The following is a 23549-nucleotide window of genomic DNA, read 5'->3' as shown; positions in this document are numbered from 1 at the left end:
TAGTTATTTTGCTCACCATGCCACCCCAGTTCAGACATAGCCATATGCAAATCAGTCTTGACCCTGTGCCTCATGGGAACAGTCCAGACCGAACTGCCAGGTCATGTCTTCCCTGGACAGGAATCAAGCATCCTAGGACTGGTTTCAGGCATTCAGCCCTCATCAGCCTGTATAGCTTGACTCCAGTGGCGTAGTGAGCACGGGACCCACATCTAGGACCGGTTTCGGGCTTTCAACCCTCATCAACCTGGATAGCTTGACTCCAGTGGCGTAGTGAGCACAGGACCCACATCTGGGCATACCTTTTTGCCACCCCTAGTGGGAACGATATGCTCAGACGTGAGTCCCGTGCTCTCCATGCCACTGGAATCAAGATATGCTGGCTGATGGGGTTTGAAAATCCAAAACCGATCCTTGGATGCTTGTTTCCAGTCCAGGGAGGACCTGGCTTGGCAGTTCGGGCTGGACTGTTCCCATGGGGCACAGGGTCAAGACTGATTTGCATATGGCCAGATTCAAACTAGAATGGCATGGTGAGCAAAAAAACAATGGATTTAGGCCCAGATCTCTGTACTGGGGATAATGTATGTCACTGTTCTGCATTCTGTCCATAAACTGTTGTTTTTGCTAACACTTGAAACCAGGAAGTGTTAGCAGCCATCCTATGTCTCCCATTGAGTGAAAATATGAAACAAAGGTTCCCGGGGACAATTTAATATAGTGGAGCTTTGTGTAATGATGATTTGGACGCAGTGAAGGTTTAAGATTTATTAATAATAAAGGAGAAACAGGTGAGTGCCAGGCAGCAAGACTTCCACTCCAGGACACTACTTGGAAGATAACCCTTTCACGCTCCCTGTGCCCAACATCACTACTTCGGATGTATGTCTTTAGAAGCCAGTCCGTTGGCTAGCAACTATGCCTGTATCTCTGCGAGCTACTACCCTGCTATTACTTTGGGAGGGGACAGCTCGTAGGTCTGCCTCTGTAAGTTGAGTGGACGGGCCGCAGTTATCCCTCTGCGAGCCTGGGCACGAACTGTTCATAAGCCTCACTATATGAGTATTGAAAAGCCATTTTGTGATTTAAAGTGTCAGCTGGCATCTGTCCGAGGCATTTCTGAAACATACCGGAGCTCTGTCTGTGAGACATACCCCTTTCACGCCGTCTCTCCCCACATCAGCATGTAACGCACCCTCTTCCCACATCACCAGTCAACAACCTTTTTGGGCCCGCAAGTCTCGCTCTGCAAACTGCTGGGGGGCTCGCAGCTCTTCCGGTGCGACTTCTCCGGCCCGCATTTTTACGAGCAGCCCGCCGGCTTGCAGGTCTTTGAGAAGAGATGCAATTAAGGCAACGGTGATGCAGATTGGACACCGAACACTACTCCGACATCCCCCAGGAGCAGCTCTTTGTCCGCCATCCCCGCTCACCCCCACAAACAAATGTGACAGGAACGTTTTTAAATGTGGAGCATAACAAATCGGCTGGTGTTGCAGTTTTAATAAAATATATGCTTGTGAGGTTTGATAAATAAGAATCTTATTCATGTGTGGCTTTACATATAAAACATTTTATTAAAACAAAACAAACATGTTATTAAAACAAAACAACAACAAATAAAACTATGTATACCCATGGATTGTCATCCTTCGACAATTTGTGAATCATAGCCTGCAAGACAAGATGGTGCGTTATGCGTCCAGCAAAGGAGAGAGAAAAAGAGGAATAGTTAGATACAAGGAAGATAGAAAGAGGGAAACAGAGTGAGAAAGAGGAAGAGAGAGAAAGAGTGACAGAGAGAGGAAGAGGGAGAGCGAAAGAGAAAGAGAGAGAAGAAGATAGAAAGAAAGAGTAAGACAGAGACAGTGAGAGAGTGGAAGAGAGATACAAGGAAGAAAGAAACAGTGTGAGAGAGGAGAGAAAGAAAAAGAGAGAGAGAGAGGAAGACAGAGAGAGAAAGAAAGGAAGAGAGAGAGAAAGAGGGAAACAGTGTGAGAGAGGAAGAGAGAGAGAGGAAGAGAGAGGGAGAAAGAGTTAGAGAGAGGAAGAGAGAGACAAAGAGAGCATGAGGAAGAGAGAAAGATTAAGAAAGAACGATGGAGTGGGATATAAGGAAGAGAGACAAACAGTGTGAGAGAGAGGAAGAGAGAGAGAGAGAGGAAGTGAGAGAAAGAAAGAATGAGAGAGGAAGAGACAGAGAAAGAAATAAAGTGTGAGAGAGAGCGAAACGAAGAGAGACAGACAGTGTGAGAGAGAGGAAGAGAGAGAGAGAAAGAGTGAAACAGTGTGAGAGAGGAAGAGAGAGAGAGGAAGAGAGAGGGAGAAAGATTTAGAGAGAGGACGAGAGAGAGACAAAGAGAGCATGAGGAAGAGGGAAAGATTAAGAAAGAAAGATAGAGTGGGATATAAGGAAGAGAGACAAACAGTGTGAGAGAGAGGAAGAGAGAGAGAGAGAGGAAGTGAGAGAAAGAAAGAATGAGAGAGGAAGAGACAGAGAAAGAAAGAAAGTGCGAGAGAGAGTGAAAGGAAGAGATGGAGAGGGAGTGTTGTCACTGGAGAAAATCTTTGCAGCTCACCTTTGTGTCACTGGTGTGTCGCCAACCAAGTGCCGGGACATACTATAACCTCAAGTTTAGCTATCTGAAAGATAGTATAGAATTAGTAATTATAGACTATATACAACTGCACATGCGTAATTCACTGTTTCTGCTTTGAGCACGCAGGCTGCTGCATTCCATCCACTTCCACTGCCCAGAGGTGTCTAACAGCCGCTGTGCACCCAGGGCAATATTATCAATAACAGCAATAACCCTACTGCCAATTTAGCGGCAGGAAACTACTGCAACAGTGGGATAAGGTGGTTGATAATATGCACTTGTGAATTCCCATAGAAGCCCAGGTTTGATGTCCTTCACACCAGAACCTGGGCTTCTGTAAGAGTTCTCAAAGGCATATGATCAAGCCACTCATCGCCGCTTTAGCTGCAGTTTCCTGCCGCTAAAGCGGTGATAATGTTATCGACGTTCTTGATCTTATGATCCCCAGTCTGGTGAAGGCCATACACTTGCACTGCCCAGAGGTGTATAACAGTCGCTGCGCACCCAGGCTGCTGCACCCCATGCACTTCCACTATCTGGAGTTGAGTGCCTGATGCTGCGTATTCAGGCTGCTGCACCCCATCCAGTCCCACTGGCCAGAGGTGATGGCCCGCTGCTGCGCAAACAAGCCTCTCTGCATACCTTCTGCCACCAATGTGGGTTGGAGAGAGTCGACCACATGCCGAAGGAACCTCCTCAGCCTCAGAACACGCGGTGAACAGAGCTCACAATTCAGACTAGGTGTTGATTGCCAGGATGGCCACGCATCATCGCAGGTTCTACACATGTTCAGCTCTGGTTGTGTTTAGAGGGACGTCAATTTGTGAATAAGAGCCTGTTAGATAAAAAGCAAGATAAGATTGTGCGTCATGCATCCATCAAAGGAGAGAAAGAGTGAGAGATGTGACACTGGAGAAAATCTTCGCAGCTTACCATTGTGTCCCCGGTGTGTCTCCAACCATGTGGCGGGACATAGTGCACCCTCAAGCTCCCACATCTGAAAGATAGTACAGAAATAGTAATTGTAGGAAAGACCAGTATGCAGGAATGAAAAGACAGAGACAGTAATTCTCTTGATGTGGTTTAATCCTTAGAACATGTTTTGTAAGCAGCAAGTATAAAGCAAGAATGAGTGAACCCCCATTAACTTCTAAGTTCCAACCTTTTCACATTCAAAACATAACATTCCCAAAGCGATGAGAGGCAGCCACGAGCTGTGAGAGACCATAGTTGGAACTCAGCACCTGCTCCTCGGGCATTGCACCAGTACTCGCATTACCAATCTGACGCTGTGGCATAGTATATACGAGTGCGTATGCCTAAATCGCTCTGCCCTCTTTCTGCATTCAGGGCACTGTACCCCATCCACTTCCGCCGCTCAGAGTTATCTGCCCAACGCTGCGCACCAATGCCTCACTGCTCACCTTTTTGCGGTCACAGCACCCTCCACATCATGCAGGTCCGTTAAGCAAGGTAATAGGTCTCACATTTGCTCCTGAGTCTTTATATGACCATGGCAGAGGACATACTAGTGCACCTTTCATCATCGTAGGTTGTACACCGCTTAGTGCTTGTGGTGCTACAAACTCAGTAAGAAGTGATGCCTTGCACTCTAAACTCTAAAATGGCACAGAGCATGTGCGCCCCATCTTTTATATTAGCAGGGTCACATGTCCTGTGACGCCTGTGCTGGTTGGGTGTGGTGTGGGTGTATACAAGCCGTGAGGGAGTGGCTGTACCATTAGTGTTGCCAGATTGGGCTAGATCACGCACATTTGGGCTATATTTTTCCGGTTGTGTGGTAAAATTTTAGTTGCTAGATTATAAATATATATATAACGCTCCAGCAAAGTAGTATGTTAAAGCACTTTATAAGACAAAAGTTTACTTGGCATGCTGCTGTAACATCAATTCTAATGCGTTCACCGCCTGCTTGACGCTGTCCCTGCCCCATCTTCCTTAAAGTAGCAATATTGGGCTACTTAGGGCTATTTTTTGGTGGCTTTGAACTATAGAAAGCTTAAAAAATCTGACAACACTGGATACGGGTGTCCGTGTTGGAGTGCTACTGTCAACCGGGTTTCAAACGTCAGTGTCACTCTGTGAGTCAAGTCCAACAATATGGCCAACATGTAAGGTACGGGGAATCACTGACCCTACATTCATCCATAGATGGTGGACATGAGATATCTGTGTAGATATGAATGTTTATTGCACATTCAGTGGAGTGTTGCAGCTGTAGCAATACAGGGCCAAGGTAAATTGAAGTTTCAGTTTTTGGTAGGCCTGGGCGGTAAATTCCGTTCTGCTCACGGAATTTGCGGAATTTGGGTAATTTCGCGTTTCGTGGAAAACTTGAAATTGCCCAAAATGCTGCATTCCGCAATTTCGTGAAATTTTGTGCTAGTTCGTGTTCTAAAAATGTGTGTTTGCAAGATATTTCCCCCTTGAGCACGCAAACAGCAATTGCGAACAGGAAAAAAGCACTGCGAACAAGCAATTCTGCATGTTTGCGGAATTTCTGCGTGTTCGCAGAGATTTTTTTTTCGTTTCGCGGAGATTTGCGAAATGCCTTTACACAAATTCCGCCCACCCCTAGTTTTTGGCACATGGAGGGCAGCCAATTAGAGACAAGCTTGTTGTCGGGGTTAGGCTGCACCAACATTTGTACTTATACAATCACTGCGACGATCCTCACACACTTATTAATTCACTATACACTCTGCTTGCAGTACTCTAATGATGCAGTCTCTACGTACGTACTTGTACAATCACCAAGATAAAGTAAAATAACTAATGTTTTCCCCCACTGTCAAAGGTAAGATGGTTGCATATGCTGTCCAGAGCACTGTGTAATGTGGTAGGGCTAGGGGCAGCATGTTGCATAAATAATGAACACACGGACACAGATAGATTGTGCACCTGGGTATGGGCACGTGCACTCAACTACTTTTTATTACCAGGGTCACATGTGCAGTGACGTTTGTGGTGGATGCGTGTGGGGTGATTGTAAGTCAACCGTCCGGGAGTGGTTGGTGCTGGCAAGAAGTACAACAGTCATCATTGGATAAGACATAGAGATTTAGTCATAAAGGGTCAGTGATTTGTGCTGCACTAAGGTACGGGCACCAGATATGGAATAATACAGAAAAGATTCTATTGTAAAGGGTTCATGACTTGTGGTACACTGAGGTAGGACAGCAGATGTGAAATCTTACACAAAATATTTTATCATAAAGGGTTGTAGAGACCACTCCACAGACGTATTTGTAATTTCAGTGATAATTTAGTGGTAACTTCGTCTAGCTATAAAGAAAGGTGCAAGTACGATCTTTGCCACATCACATCTGGCAACGTAACGTTCTCCACCTCTCGGGTGCAGTAGTAATCACAGACATCGAGGAATGTTTTTAGTCACTTCCTCTTGAGAAAGTTCGAGGACATAGAGTACAATTCTCTCTGTAATAAATAAAACATGTCTCAAGGGTTCATGATTTGTGGTACACTGAGGTAGGACTGCAGATGTGAAATTATACACTAAATATTTTATCATAAAGGGTTGTAGTGACCATTCCAAAGATGTATCTGTAATTTCAGTGATAATTTACTGGTAAGGGTCAATGATTTGTGCTGCACTAAGGTACGGGCACCAGATATGGAATAATACAGCAAAGATTCTACAGTAAAGGGTTCATGACTTGTGGTACACTGAGGTAGGACAGCAGATGTTATCACAGACATCGAGGAATGTTTTTAGTCACTTCCTCTTGAGTAAGTTCGAGGACATAGAGTACAATTCTCTCTGTAATAAATAAAACATGTCTCAAGGGTTCATGATTTGTGGTACACTGAGGTAGGACTGCAGATGTGAAATTATACACTAAATATTTTATCATAAAGGGTTGTAGTGACCATTCCAAAGACGTATCTGTAATTTCAGTGATAATTTACTGGTAAGGGTCAATGATTTGTGCTGCACTAAGGTACGGGCACCAGATATGGAATAATACAGCAAAGATTCTATAGTAAAGGGTTCATGACTTGTGGTACACTGAGGTAGGACAGCAGATGTCATCACAGACATCGAGGAATGTTTTTAGTCACTTCCTCTTGAGTAAGTTTGAGGACATAGAGTACAATTCTCTCTGTAATAAATAAAACATGTCTCAATTTAAATTGTGAGCTCTTCTGACCCCAGTATATGTGTATGGATCAAAAGATGAAACATTTATGGAATACACTGTCGAAATATGTAGGTTTCAGGGCCGTTCGTAGTATCCAATTTCTCAATGTGAAAGCATCTTCAAGCTTAAGCTGTACACTTTTTTGCTCAGTGTCTTCTCCTGTGAAATTTCCTCCTACATTTCTTTCAATTATGTCTTCTCAGACTTGGTAATATATGGCGTGACATAGCGGGCAACAGCAATTGAGTTATCTGCAACATATTGTATGTCCACATCTTCAAAATCACCAGATTGTAATCATTAATGTACTTCAATTCTTCGGTTCTTTTTATATTATAAGTATTTTTGGGTGATTTTCAAGTGATAGTATGCCTCACTGCTAACATAAAACTGTTCACTCTTCATTGCAATGACTTATGGTGCACTGAGTTACTAGTAAATTTGTCCCTCAGCATGTACATACCCTGCGTGGTCCGGGGGAGCTGCACTTGGATCAATGTCTTTTTGTCTATTCAATTCTGTCTCAATAACGCCATGTGGCGATGACTTATGGTACGCTGAGTTAGTAGTACCTGTGGCGCTCAGCGTGTATTACTGTTAGTTGTAGTTCTCATTTGTGACAAAAAAAAATTGTGAAAGCTATTGCTGGAAAACTGGGGATATCGGCTATTTTCACTAGGTTCATAATGAAGGGATAATTTAAAAACACTGAAAAAACTATAGGTTTAAATAAGACTATAATTAGAAATTTAAAAAATCTTTGAAATTCACAAAAAAAACATAGGTTTCAGGGACGTTATAGTTACAAATTAGCTTTTAAAAAACCTTTGAAATTCACTGAAAAAACCATAGGTTTCAGGGACGTTATAGTTAGTTGGACATTTCACTCATACAAAACCATGGAAATTCCAACGTTATAGTTAGTTGAGCTAACTATAACTCGCGCCCCTGCAATGCACTGCGATGACATCACATATTACATCTTTCATGACATGGTCAGTGACATCACTGATGACATCTCAAATTACATTACTGATGATATCACTGATTACATAATCCACATGAAAATGTGATGCACCATGTCCCAGTCTAATAAAATGTTTGATACATCCACTGTAAAATACAGACTACCATTTTTGAAACCCTCAACAAACCAATACCAGTTACTACATATGCACTCACTGATTCCTAGGTCTACACACACATCTGCTCATTTACCCATACAATCACTCATACATACAGTCACTCATCAATACAACACTATCATATGCACTCATACACCTAGACAGACACTCACACAGCGCCAATCATTCTTGGAGTAACTCACACACCTAGTCAGTCATGCAAAGAATCAATCACACTTCCATTTACTGATCTATAGAGTTATACACACAACAGAAACACATAATTACTCTTTTACACAATCACTGATACAAGTAAACACTCATCTATACAGCCACTCACACAATCACTGACTCTCACATGTAGTCATTTATATACTCTAACTCTCACATACACTGCCTTTTATATATGTAGTTACTTGGACATGTACCACTGAGACATCCATTCACTCAGTAACACACCCATACACACACTGACCCACCCATGCAGCTGTATCCACATGCACTATTGAACCCATACAGCCAGTGAATCAATCACTCAACATGTATGCACAGAGTCACACACCTCCCACGCACCCACACACACTCAGGCACCCATACAAATATTCTGGCAACCAATCAATAACCCATATAGACACTCCTGTAGCTACTAACCAACCCATGGCTTATACAAAAACAGACATACTGATACAGACATTCACATAGTTTAGTCACCAACCCATGTATTCAGTAAGACACATGTAATGACTCACTTAAACAGTCAGTGACGCACCTACTAAATTCTCCATCCAAACACTTATACACCCACTCATTCTTCAATACACCTTGGCATATATATATAATACATATTTAAACTTTATAGAAACACACAGTCACTGGATGATGTCATCAGTGATGTCATTTGAGATGTCATCAGCTATGTCATCAGTGATGTCACTGACCATGTCATGAATGATGTAATATGTGACGTCATCAGCAGTGCATTGCGGGGTCGCGAGTTATAGTTAGCTCAACTAACTATAACAGCGAAATTGTTATAGTTTTGTATGAGTGAAATGTCCAACTAACTATAACGTCCCTGAAACCTATGGTTTTCAATACCAATACCAGTTATAACACCTCTATTCAGTAATTCCAAGATCTATACACACATCCACTCATTCACCAACAGTCCTATACAGTAACTCATACATGTACTCACTCATCACATGTACTCATACACCTATACATCCTGTTACACACCGCCACTCATCCATGGAGTTACTCACAAACATAGTCACACATGCAAATAAAGTATCAAACATCAATTTACTTGCATAAACAGTTATACACACACCACCACACTTACTTCTACAGAAACTTACACGTACTTACTCTCTTAAATCATCACTTATAAAAACACATACTTATTTATACAGGAACTCTTCCAATCTCTCACTCTAACTTATAAACACTTATATACACAAATACTGGTATATACTAGTTTAAAACATATGTAGTTACTCATAACAACACTATTGAGACAGCCATTCACTCACAAACACACACATACACGCACTCATCCACCCATTCAGTCCTGCACACATACTGTTTTCAACACATACAAACAGTGACTCACTCATTCTAGCATCTATGCACTAAGTAATACTCCCCAACAAACCACACAGACACTCACACACTCTTCTAAAAAAACTAATAACCCATATAGACACTCATGTAGCTACTCACCAATCCATGCAGTCATTTATACACAAAGTGAGAGACTGATATAGATATTTACATATTTAAACATCACTCGCTAACCCATGTATTCACTAAGATACACTTAATCAGTCAATTATACAATCAATTTTACAAAAAATGATCCAGTTTCAGTTTCAGTTTCGAAAGCTATATTCGGTTTGCATGACACAACCATAAAAGCAACAATAATCAGAGAGAAAAATACATTCAATGACATTTAACATAAAATCAACATAATTCAAGTATATCAGTTACCCTACTAAATTAAAAAGGTTTGATTGCACATTAACCCACATTGTGATACAGCGACGAGACAACATTATTTCCTAAATACTCAGATAGATCAAACTTTCACAGACAGACTAGTAGCAATAATTAAGAAGAAATATTACAGTAAAATGCATAGTACTAAAGGATGTTTAAACTAATGCTTTAACCATTATACATTATTCATTATCCATTAAAGTGACATGTGCCTGAGTAAACGTCCGAGTTCTTACAAAACATAGTAAACATTTCCACCCCAAAATTAAGTGTCTTGTGCTTTATTAGAAAATCGGCAAAATGGCTTGTTATAATGGTTATAGTATTATCAATTTCCTTGTTGTTCTACATTTCAGTATATATAATGCAACCCGAAAACAAATATCTGTAGTTTCAAGGGCACATAATAAATTCATTGTATCCTTTGTTGTATGGACATTATATTTTAAAAGATAGGCTTCAAATAAAATGTCCTTAAAAATATATAACATTTACAAACGAGTAAAAAGTGAAGGCAACTCTGGCTAGAGATGTTATCACATGGGCATAACATAGTAGATCTCTCTCTAATATCAGGGAAGGATACCAAGTGGTGTACGATCCCCAGCCTCAGGCATGTTAAAACAAAGCGATGTGAAGATCTGGAAACATCGGACAAATAAGCCTGAAAACCACTTTTGAGTTTAAGTTGCCTATAAAACACAACAGTTTTTTGGGTCCTAGTTGTTTTCAAACTCTCTTCCCTTTTATATGATCCATTTAGACACCTATATACCCATTTATTCTTCCATCCAACTTAAGATATACATATATAAAACATATTTAATTTTTAGAAAAACACACATTCACTGGATGATGTCATCAATGATGTCATCAGTGATGTAATCTGTGATGTCATCAGTGATGTCATGAGTGATGTCACTGACCATGTCATTAGTGATTCAATATGTGATGTCATCAGCAGTGTATTGCGGGCGCGCGAGTTATAGTTAGCTTAGCTAACTATAACTGTGGAATTTCTATGGTTTTGTATGATTGAAATGTCCAACTAACTATAACGCCCCGAAACCTATGGTTTTTCAGTGAATTTCTAAGGTTTTTTAAATGCTAATTCCTAACTATAACGTGCCTGAAACCTATGTTTTTTTCAGTGAATTTCAAAGGTTTTTTAAATGCTAGTTTCTAACTATGCCTACAGAGGTAGGACATGTGATGTAAGAAGAAACAACACACAGAAAGAAAAAAAAGAAATGCAGAAAGAAGCAACAGAAGTCCACAAAGACGAAGAAAAGTGCAGGAAGAAGAAGAGATGTGCAGAAAGAATCAACAGAGGAGCAGAAAGTCCTCCTGTGCCCTCAACGTTTTCAGACGGGTACTGGTGGTAACTGAATCTGACTAACCAGGCCTAGAGACAGTGCTATTCTAAAAGACACTTAGAATATAGTGAAAACACCTGCATACACTAGGGAACACTATGCGTTGGGGTACCCCTATGATTAGCATGACTTCCTCTGAAAGACCCTAGTACATAATAGGGCAGGGGGATTGAAACTACCTCTTAAAACGTGCCACAGGGTGCGTTTGCACACTGGTGAAGAGAGTAGGGGCCTGAGGTGACATGTGCCTGTGTCCGTTTCAGTTGGGGGATAAAGTCCCCTTGAATCCTGAGGGTCCCTTGGGTCCAACTAGCCCACCAGGTATGTCCAGTAAGAGCCACAGAGCTGTGTTGCAGAGAGGTGTAAAAAGGGGCACAGCCTGAACCACCTCTCTGCAATGCAGCTATGTGGCGCTTACTGGAAGCACCTGGTGGGCTAGTTGGGCCCTAGGGGCCCTCAGGATTGAAGGGGAATTATATACCCAACTTAAAACGCACCACAGGGCGTGTTTGCACATGTCACCTCATGCCCCGTTGCCTCCCTTCACTACCGTGTAAAGAAGCCCTGTGGCCATTTTAAATTGGGAGATTAAGTCCCCTTTAATACAGAGGGTCCCTAGGGTCCAACTAGCCCACCAGGTACCTCCATTGGGCACCACAGAGCTACATTGCAGAGAGGTGTAAAAAGGGGCGTGGCCTCTGAACACCTCTCTGCAACACAGCTCCCTGGTGCATACTGGAGGTTCCTGGTGGGCTAGTTGGCCCCCAGGGACCCCCAATATTCAAGGGTAATTAGTTCCCCATCTTACAATGCGCCAGGGGGCGGGTTTGCAGAGTGCTGCAGGGAGGGGGCTGGGCCTCTGGCGCGATGCCGTCTTTTTTAAAAATGTATTTTTTTAAGAAGGGGGGCTGTGTGGCCCCCTTTCCTTTCCTATTTTATTGGCGCTGGGGACCCCTTCCCCCAGGGCCTGACCCCTAATAATATGCCCCCCACTGAAGGCCATAATCGGCCCCAGGGACCCCATTCCCAGGGGCATGGCCAGTTTTTAAATTTTATTTAAGTATTGGAGGGGAACTGTGTGGCCCCCCTTCCGGACCACTTTTGGCCCTGGGTACCCCATCCCCGAGGCCGGCCTTATCCATGGGGGACCGTGGGTGGTCCCCAATCCCCCACGGTCCCACTGGCTCCCCGCGTCCTGCAGGAGCCGGCATTGCTTTTCCACATGAGGAGCTGCTAACATGCAGCTCCCCATGTGGAAAAGCAATCTGCTTTGCTTCATTGAAGCGAGAGCAGGTTTCCCTGCTCTCGCGTCAATGAAGCAAAGCAGTTTGCAATGACAGTGCGGGAGCTGCTAGGCTCCCGCCCTCTCATTGCAAACAGCAGTGAGACGTGTCCAGGGGGTGGGCACCCCATGACACTGCAGGAGCCTGCCTGGGGGGTGGTGGTCCCCAGGGCCATCACTGGCTCCATGAGGGGTGCCACGCGGCCCCTCTCACAACCAATTGCCAGCCCCGGGAGGTTGGTGGTCACCAGGGCTCGGGGGTCCGTAACAGACCCCCAAATTAGAATATTAGTGCCCCGGGGGGTGGCGGTCCCTGGGGCGTGTGGGGGGCAAAGCCCCCCCCACACAGGAGTATGTTTTTTTAAAGCCCCGGGGGTGGCGGTAGCCGGGGCTTGGGGGGGTCTTAGATGCCCCCCACAGATTAAAAAAGAAGCCCTGGGGTTGGTGGTCCCTGGGGCTTGGGGGGGCCTTAGAGGCCTCCCCGCAGATTAAAAATGAAGCCCTGGTGAGTGGCGGGCCCGGGGGCTGCAGGGTGGGGGCTGTGTGCCCCCCACAAATATGTTTGAAAAGCCCTGGGGGTGGCGGTTCCCAGGGCAGTGGGATCTGGCCCACCCGGGGGCTTAAATTAAATTTGTTTTTCTTTTTTTTTGCGGCTGGATCCGCGGTTCCAGCTTGCACCTCTCGATTTTTGAAAAATTATGCTTTTTTTGGCCCTTGGGGTCCTTGTGGGACCCCCTGAGCAGGTCTAGGGGGTCAGGGTGTTTCTACCCTGCCCCCTTTTCTTGTTTTGTGCCTTTGTTCTTCTCTTTTCTTGTGCCTTGGTTCTACCTTCTTTTAGCTCTGAGGACCCCATCCCCCGGGGCTCTGCCTCGTTTTCTTTTTTTGGGGGCGAGGGGAGCCACATGGCTTCCCTCCCAGGCCACTTCTAGCCCCGGGGACCCCATCCCCCGCGTTTGGCCCTCTCTTTTGGGGACCGTGGAGGGGTCCCCAATCCCCCCTTGGTCCCGCCGGCTCCCCGCGTACTGCGGAAGCCGGCATTGCTTTTCCACATGGGGAGCTGCTGACATGCAGCTCCCCGTGCGGAAAAGCAATTTAGCTTTGCTTCAAAAATGAAGCATCGCAGTTTGCAGAGACAGGGCTGGAACCGCGAGGCTTCCGCTTCTTTTTTTTTATGTTTGAAGCCGGATCGGCAGATCTGCCACGCATTTCGCTGCTTTTTAAAAAATAAAATGCTTTTTTGGGCCCTGGTGGTCCTTGTAGGACCCCCTGAGTAGGCCTAGGGGATTAGGGTGCTTCTACCCTTCCCCCTTTTCTCATTTTGCATGTTTCTTTTACTTCTTTCTTGTGCCTCGGTTCTACCGATGTACAAGATGGCTACCAACACTTCCTGATTTGAAGAGTTGACAGCCAATTAGAATGCAGCTCGTGATCGGCAGGGTGCGCAGATCCTTTGTGCCGGATGTATGACGGTACAACGCGTACCGTTATAACGCGTCCCTTTACGACGGTTTTAACAACGCAAGTCGTTACAACGACTTGCTTTGGGGGGCGCTGATAGTGAATAGTTTAATTTACTATTCCAACACCACTCCCCGTGGATAGTAGGGAAGGTGTTGGATAGTAAATTAAACTATCCCCTATCCTGGAGCGCCCTCCAGCGAAAGTCGTTGTAACGACTTTCGTTGTTAAAGCTGCGTCGTAACGGTACCGCGTTGTACCAGTTACATTGTAAAGGAGGTTTCCCTTTGTGCCTCTATATATCGATATTTTTATTTTTTGCTTTTCTCATCAACTACTGAACGGATTTACACCATTTAAGAATAAGAGTTCTTTCTGAACCAAGCACTACCTTTGTGCAAAATTTGGTGTATTCCGTTTAGCAGTTCCAGCTGTAGCCGTGTCTAAAGTTTCCTATGGGAAATACATTTTTTGACCTCTTTTTTTTTAATTTCTCAGGAACCACTGAACGGATTTACACCATTTAATAAAAAGAGTTCTTTCTGAAACAAGGGTTACCTTTTTAAAAAAATTGGTGTAATTCCGTTCAGCAGTTCGGGCTGTAGCTGTGTCTAAAGTTTCCTATGGGAATGAACATAGAGAAAACACGTTTTGAGACCCCCTTTTTTCTCAGCCCCTGCTTGCCAAATCACCCCGAAACTTTCAAGATAGGAGCGGACTGGAGCGCCCCACTAATTTTTAAAATTTTGCGAAGATTCGTCAACCATCGCTAAAGTTATGGGGAAAAGAAAAAAATGCTTTTTGAATAGAAACAAGGTCCTAACTATAACTACCAACTGACAACCGCCCGTAGGCAACATATATTATCCACTGGTGGTCAGCAGTGGGTAGTTATAACTCGGTCTGTATTTCCATAGGAGAAGCATTTTTTGAGTTGGTAATAACTTTGGCGCCACTTGACGAATTTCATGACATTTTCCCCAAAAAAGTTCATCCACCTCTGCTCTTTCTTAGAATGTTTCTGGGTGATCTGGAAAGTGGGCACAAGAAAAGAAAGGGGGGATCTCGAAATCTTCTGTATACTTTTTTGGAATGCTTTATCGCAAAAACTGCTGAACGGAATTACAACAAATTTGGCAGAAAAGGTAGATTTTGGCTTAGAAAGCATGCTATGTGTGATTTGGTATAAATCCATTCTGTAGAGTTTGAGAAATTAAGGGTAAAACATATTTGTATATCTGGATGGTTGGGTTCAAAGGACTCTTGCGAGAAAAATAGAGTGTTCTGATTGACCTAGGGGGCTTTTTGCCCTTGAGCCACTTTGCTCCAGCAGGAGTGAGCACTCAGATATGCTAGCCGCAACAATAAAGAAAATGTTGTGGCTGGCATTACAGGACTCCGGGGACTTAGTACATTGTCCTGAAAATAAATACAAAAACGATAAAAGAGGCAGGGATGGGATGCCCTGCCTCCTAACCAATTCATGTTCATTCTGATGTACGGGGGCAGTTAGAATATTAAAGGGGTCACAACCATATTCCATTGGATGTCCCATCTCTACCCCTCCACCTTCCTTCGGTAGGCTGAAAGTAAGTAATGTCCATCCAGGTCTGCCTGACTTCTGTGAATGGGCTGTAGGAAAAGAGAGGTGGTGAGGTGTCATTATGCACTACGTGCCATGGGATGGTATCATTATAGTCGCTCCACTCAAGGTCTCCCTAACACCAGGCTAAACTGCAGGTAGCACAGAATGCTCTTGCTATGGCTGTTCTTGATATTCCTAAATGTCTGTCTGCTTCACTGGCTCCCTATAAGAAAGAGTATACAATTTAAGGCTATCTGTATGATACATAAAGCTTTTTATCAAGCGTAAAATGATAAAGGAGATGTTCCATTGGTACACTCCAAGCAGTGAACTGCCCATTTCAATCTAGTCACTCTGCCCAGGGTCCGTAAGATGAGATGGGGGGCAGAGCTTTCTCAGATTCTTTCGCCAGACTCTGGAACTCTCTCCCAAAGTCCCTGACAATTAAAGGGCATTTGCCTTTTAGAAAGGTATTAAAAACCTGGCTGTACTAAAGGGTATTTCTCTTCTTGGTCTTGTATCTGTTTGATTTACCGTAGATTGGGCGGGCTGCTATAACTATAGTGCCTTGACGCCTATGAGCATTTATTGCTCTATATAATTTTAAAATCAAATCAAATTGTGAAGACTGAAGGACCTGAGGCCACAGCAAACCTTGTTCATCTCCAACTAGATAAAATACTTGTCAACACAAAATCCTGCGCACTAAAAAAGAATCTCAACAACAATGTGAAAATTAGATTCAAATTAGCACAAAAGAAATTCTTGTCCAGCGTCGTTTTCATGGAGGTTCATGTGTCTCTCCTTTTTATTAGGTCATCAAAATAGGTGACTTTATACACAGCCAGCCACACGTGTTTCGTTGTAGGACTGTACATACACAGAAGCTACAGCTCTTCATGGCTGGAAAATACAAAAGGAATGACCTAAGTCACACTCCTACAGATGCATGTCAAAACAAAGTGTGCTCTGTCATGCATTATGTACCAAAAGTGACATTTTTAGTCGATAGACACCTCCTTTTGTGGAACCCCTAGAAAATTAATAGTACAATGGTCTTCCAAAGGTACAGTCTAGTCTCAACAGAACGAAAAGAGTGAAATCTCACCCGTGTCGCAATTCTAATGGGTCACAAGTTGTGTGTATAAACCAATCCCTCATTAATTACAACCATTGAAACAATGTGCGAAACCACAGAAAGAAACACAATGTACATAATTAAATGAATCAAAATGTATAGTACCTCAAATGCTGAACCGCCAATATCTCGACTAGTTCTATATAAAAAAGTAGAGAAGAAAGAGAAAGAAAAGGAACAGAGAGAAGAGGGGAGGAACATCAAGAGAGCGGAATTAATCTCTCAAAATCCTCACAACTGAACTCATCTTAATTTCAAATATCAATGACATCCAAGTTATAATTTACCCCAAATCAGGTGATATTTCCAACCCCGAGGGGTACCATTTAAGCTGTAAAATCACGATAGACGTCGCCACTGTAAAATATAGGGGTCATGCAATCAGTAAAGCTTGAATGTGAGATGTGCGGGTTGACACACTCTCTCAAGCACAATATAAATAATCTATCTAGTCAATTGTCAGTAAAAATCGGGTCTATCGGAACCATCCAAATGATACAATGTTGCCATGCAGATTACAAATGTGGCTCTATATGAGTCCAAGAACATCTCTGTTATACGGAATATCGTTTGTATTAAGGTATCAATGACATCTCCCGACAATCACAGTGTACCACCAATGTATAATGACGTCCCCTGTATATAGATTTTCATAATGTATAAGTTAGGTCAATCTTACCCACTATTTCTCTGTAATCTCAATCCAAAAGGTCTGTTTTAATTGTTATAGCTTCAAATTTCCGCTTGAGTCAGGTCGAGTCCAAAGGGTAAATTCCCCAGAATAACAAAACGTAACCACTGGTGCGTGTGTTACGAAATCCTAAAAGACGAGTAATTAGCCAAACATTAGTTCTCCTCATATTCTAATAAATTAGTTTATGGACAATCATTAAACTCAAGTAGAAGTTCACTAAAAACATCCCAGGACCGATGTCCTTACCTTCGGCACAATCGCCCTGGCGCTACTGGCGTCCAAAACCCGGAAGTGAATTGGGTTTCAACCAGGAAGCGGCGTCTAAGTGGAGCAATCGGGAAAACGACTAAAGCGCTGACCCGATCTCACTCCTGGTCGCGTCCGGTATGTAATAAAAACAAGTTAATGCTCGGTCGGTAGAACGGGTGTCTCCTAAAATACCCATTCTAAGTGTTTTAATGGATATGTCGGGAGAAAAATTAAAACGTAGACTAATTTATATTTCGCAATCGCGTCCCGTACGCAATTGAAACAGACATCAGTGCAGCATGTGTGTAACGGATATCTGTTCTAATGTTTAATACCTAAAAGGCATAGGTTGCTATCTATATGTACATAATACATGGTCTGAAAAAAACAATTAAACCAACTCTGCTGAATTTTGCGATTAAATGTATGAAGTGAGGTGGGTCCAAGGTGTTATACAGGACCCAAAAAATATATACTCGACACTAATTAAACATTTCAGGACAAAAAAGCACAAAGTAAACCTCAAAGCCAAGGTAGTCAATCAATGAAGAGTAGTTAAAGGACAGAAAAAGTTTCAAACCAGTTTAAAAGACATGGAATAAGTAAAATTACACATACACAATGGTGTGTTGATATCATATTGACAAGCAGATAGTGTGTTGTGTACAAATTCACCCAAACTAAATTCCACATGAGATTTCACAACATCTACTCCCAGAGGTGCATCGCATTTGGTTCAGAATCTATATTATCTCCTATGCCCCCCAAGTTGGTTGGCTCATCAAAAGTATTTGAGGACATGAGGATAATAAGGTGAGTTGCAGTTTGAGACCCTAGTCGCCTAAGAAAAATTGCATCTCTGGATCACAGTTGAGTCCCCGTCCCACTGCATGTAACCTCATAATCCAGAGCGCCTCCGCGTGTCTCAACCGTAGTTCCCTATTGCCACCTCTAATGTTTAAGGGGATGTGATCTGTTCTAAAGAAAACAAACTCCTTTTTAGGGCCTTGGGCCTGGCATATACTTGTGTGAATCGCTACAGGGTATCTGGCAGCCTGTTGTAATAGGGCTCTGACATGCTCCCCAATTCTGTCTTTCAGACTCCTGATAGTACTGCCTACGTACTGAAGTCCACATTTACATTCTATAATGTAGACCACAAATTTGGTTAGACAGTTGATATTCATCCGAATATCATAAAAATGTTTGTCTTGTGTTTCGCCCACCGGCAAACTCCACAAAACCCACATTTATAAAAACCCTTGTGTGGGGAACTCAACCAGGATTCTGTTCTTCCTGTCCTGGGTGCCGTAGGGCTGAGTCTATTTCGTACGGTCCTGCCTCTCCTGAAAGTAATTTGAGGTTGACTGCTAATATGTGGGGTGAGTGTTTTGTCAGCAGTGAGAATCCCCCAATGTTTCTTAAGGCTTGTCCGAAGAATATTGCTAAGTTCATTAAAATCAGTTACTAAATGAATGACATCTCTTTTCTCATTCAATGTAGGTTTTGCTTTAAGTGTGTCAGTCCTTTTAACTTTTTTTATCCTATTCTTGGCTTTGTTAAGAATAGTAGGAGAATAACATCTCTTCACAAATCGTCTTTGTATATCATCAATACAACTTTCAAACTCTCCCTCCTCACTACAGTTGCGACTTGCTCTGACGAATTCCCCAAAAGGTATAGCATTAATCTGGTGTATTGGATGTGAACTATGGGCGTGTAATGTTGAGTTACATGCAGTGCCTTTCCTGAACAATCTGCTCTGCAGTTCACCACCCTCTATATACAATTCCATATCTAAAAATGAGATATGTGTGCTGTTGGATTCCATCGTGAATTTCATCCCATATTCGTTGTTATTCATGTATTCTGCAAATTATAGTAGTTCATCGTGTGTACCAGCCCACAGTAAGAGACAATTGTCGATGAATCTACCCCAATAAATTATTTTGTCAATCCATATGCAGCCCTTATCTCCTCAAATCCAATCTTTTTCCAAGCACCCCATGAAAAGGAAAGCAAAGGAGGGTGAAAATTTAGACCCCATTGCTACCCCCCTTGTTTGTCTATACCACTTTCCCTCAAAGAGGAAAAAGTTGTTGTGTAAGATTATTTGCATCATTCCGATCAACATCTCATTATGCTGCCATTCTGTAGCCTTCGTGTGCTCAACATCTGTGTTACTGCTATTAAACCCAAATCTGGGTTGATGTTGGTATAAAGGGAAACCACGTCAAATGTGGCTAAGATCATGCCAGTATGCCAGTCTACATCCGCTAAAATACTCAAGATGTGCTTGGAATCTTGTATATAAGTCGGTAGTTCACGTACCAAGGGGTCCAAGCAAACATCCACATATTCTGACAATTTTTCAGTGGGGCCTCCGATACCTGAAATAATGAGTCTGCCAGGAGGGAAGTCTTGTTTTTTATGTACCTTGGGCAACGTATATAGGTACGGGTAAGTGGGGTTAAATACTTTCAGGTAGGCTAATTCGTCATCATCAAGTAAACCCTGGGAGTGCCACTCAACCAGGTTTTTATTGATCATGGTTCCTAATGATCCAGTGGGGTTATAAGACATAGGCTCATAACAATTAGTGTCAGTGAGTTGGGATAAAATTTCATTAATGTAGTCAGTCTTATTCCTTACCACCACATTGCCCCCTTTGTCCGCCTCTCTTATTAAAATCATTTGATCATTGCTTAAATTGTTTAAAGCCAGTCTCTCTCCTTGGGTAAGGTTATCATTAAAGTGACCACCACGATGTTTCTTGGTGGTTTTGAAATCACACTCTACGAGATCTTGTAAGACCATTTTATAGAAAGTATCTACTGAGTTGCCACCCATGAGAGTAGGGGTCCATCTAGATTTATTTTTTAAACCACTAGTGATAGAACAGTCCATATCTAAGTCAAGTTCCTCAAGGAGAAGTGCCATGGTATAGGGCGACTCTTCAACTTCAGTGATGGACAATAATAGTCTAGTCGCTTGTATTTCTTGGATACTATATCAGACACATTACTCAAATTTGCTGGTGAAACAGGTTTATTCATTATCGGATTACATGCAAAAAACATTTTTAGTTTCAATACCCTGATGAATTTATATAGGTCAATCTTTATTTTGCACATATCACCCGTTTCTTTGGGATTGAAACTTAATCCCTTACTCAATAAAGAGACCATGTCATCATCCAAATGTTTAGCCGATAAATTATTAACCTGTAAATCAGTATTAGTGAGTTCTATTTCTTCTCGTTGCCTGAGCGTAGTTTGCTCCTGTACCCGTCTTTGTCTCCCTTTTCCCCCCCCTTTGGCCTCTGCGGGTTTTTGTTCTTGCACTACCCTCCCTCATGGGTTCCTGTTCCCCTTGCGTATGGTGCGGACTTCTAATAAAAAAGCCGACACTGGGGTGGCAGGATTGTGCTCATTATCACTGTCACTGGTTACTAGCATACTTGTAGAGGTGGAATTAGATGCTATGGAAATGTTATTTGCATCTAATGCCGTACTAGGTTTGGTGTTACTTTTCACTAAAGAATCATATTTACGTGCGTACCTGAAGACTCTCCCAGTATTATAGTCGATCTCGTCACGCCTTAGTTGTCTTGCCTTTCTGTTCTTAATGTCTTTTTGGTGTCTAGCTAAGATATCTTTTAAAATCACATATTTCTTTTCTGTGGCTTCTTTTAGATCCATATCCTTGATCTCACTTTCTAGGATGTCAATTTCCGCCTGTAGCTTACTCACTTTTCTGTCAGAACTTTCTATAAGTGTGGTATTGGGTTCTCCAGGCCTACATATTCCGCAAAACCCGCTACACCATAAAACAGACGTTGGCACAGAAACTGGAAAATGCAAAAGACAAGTTTATTAAGACCCCATGGGGTGGTGGTACTTTCCTACAGCACCCTTCGGCAATGCAAGAAGTATCACACCGAATATCAGTGCGAGACCTCTTTTATACAGTTTTACAGTAATAAAAAGAGTAGGCAGAACATATTTGCTCAGTTTAGGTACATATAAGGTCATTTTGGAACACAGCCAACTCATGGGAGGAGTTATAACACTACTGGTCAGTTTTGGAGAACATTCCTAAGTGATGACTGTCCACTAGTACAGCGGGTTTGACTACACATGTGCAAGCTTGACCAGTACTAAAAATAGCCTGTTGCTAGGCAAGTTAGGTGGTCAGTGGTACAGAGAAAGGACAAAAGGGCATGCTGACCACGAGGCAGCGCGTTCATCTAAAATGGACGCCAGTGTTCTCAAAAGGGCCTCCGAACACTATAGTCAAGATAAGGGGAAATTCGTGTAGCAAAGCTTAACGCTAACCCGATCACCGTCAAATTACGACAGACGACCCTTTTAGCGTTTAGCTGAAGCTACCTCATAGTGGACATAATCAGGATATTCATCATCAATATTGATTGACATAATGTTTGCTACTTCTCTATGGATCATTTGTTCATTCTTAACAATAGCTCGTTTGGATGGAATACAAGCAGAAAGGCACATGGAACATAACATAGGGCCGCACTGAATACACAAACATAGAAAGAATAATAACCCAATTATTATACATAGGATCGTCAACAGTTTCCAGCCCCAAGTACTAAGCAATGTCCAAAACCAACCCGAAAGTGTCCAAGTGCCATTATCAGGATGTATCTCAGCAGCTATCTTGTGTAATTTAGAAATAGCATCATATACAGAGGGTGAATTATCTGGCACGTATACGCAGAAACTACTTCCGATAATGCGGCATGCACCCCCACGATCAGCTAACACTACATCTAGAACCATTTGGTTCTGGAGCGTTACAATTCTGGTAATTTGAAGTTCCTCAGTTAAGTTCCCTAAAGCAAAAACTGTCTCATTAGCAACAGCTTCTACAACACGTGTCAGTCGTCTAATTTTTCTGCTATTTAGGGCAGCACCAACAAATGAAAAGAGACCTAAATTGAAATCGACATACTGCTGCAGAGAAGTATCGGTCTGATCAATATCATCGAGGGCTAACGTTCTCTTCACTCTATTTAATATAAAATCATGGTAGAGTACGAAATCATTATAGTACATAGGCGGGGCAATAAACACAGGAGGTAATACAAAGGATATATAACATGTTCCTAACCATACCATAGGGAGACGGTGATAACCTTTATTTCCGCAAATAAAGTAAGTATTTCGTGAAGCCACAAAGGTGATACCATTTGGAGTGTCAAAGGTGAGAGTAGTGTTACATTCACTTCTTCCTACTGGATTGTACCTTTATTACGGACACATAGATCTGCTTTTGTATCAATGACTGTGATCATATGCAGGCTAGACATATTTACATTTCTTTGATTAGTATAAATTCGAGGCGAGGATACATTATCTGGTCGATATTCTTCCCATTCAAATGTAGTTCCTTTAGCTTGTGGATAACCATCTCGATCATTAAAGCAAACCTTATTAAGTCGGAAAAGTAGTCCACCTTTTGTCGGCCATCTCAAAGTGAACAGAAGAGTGTACCAAGCATTACAAGAACCATTGTGAGAAAATGGGAGAGGAATAAGTGGAGTGCCTCCTTTCTTTTGATGTCCAGGCAACATTCCACACACCCAGCAGTTCAAAGTGTTCGTCATATTATGGGTGTGATGCAAAATTTGAATGAAACTGTTATTCAGATAAGTCTGTCTATGTCATTCTTCATGATAGGGCAAAGTGAAATGAAAATGTTCATATGGAATTGGGGTAGTAGGCAATAAATGTTCTCTTGCCGGCACCAGCAGTTCTACCACCCAGGCTATTACCGCTATCACCACGATGGTCATAACAAAAAGTACTGAACCAAGAATTCTCTTA

Source organism: Lissotriton vulgaris, chromosome 1_1 (assembly GCF_964263255.1).
Source record: "Lissotriton vulgaris chromosome 1_1, aLisVul1.2, whole genome shotgun sequence".
NCBI classification, from domain to species: Eukaryota; Metazoa; Chordata; class Amphibia; order Caudata; family Salamandridae; genus Lissotriton; species Lissotriton vulgaris.
Note: the sequence above shows the minus strand (reverse complement) of the source record.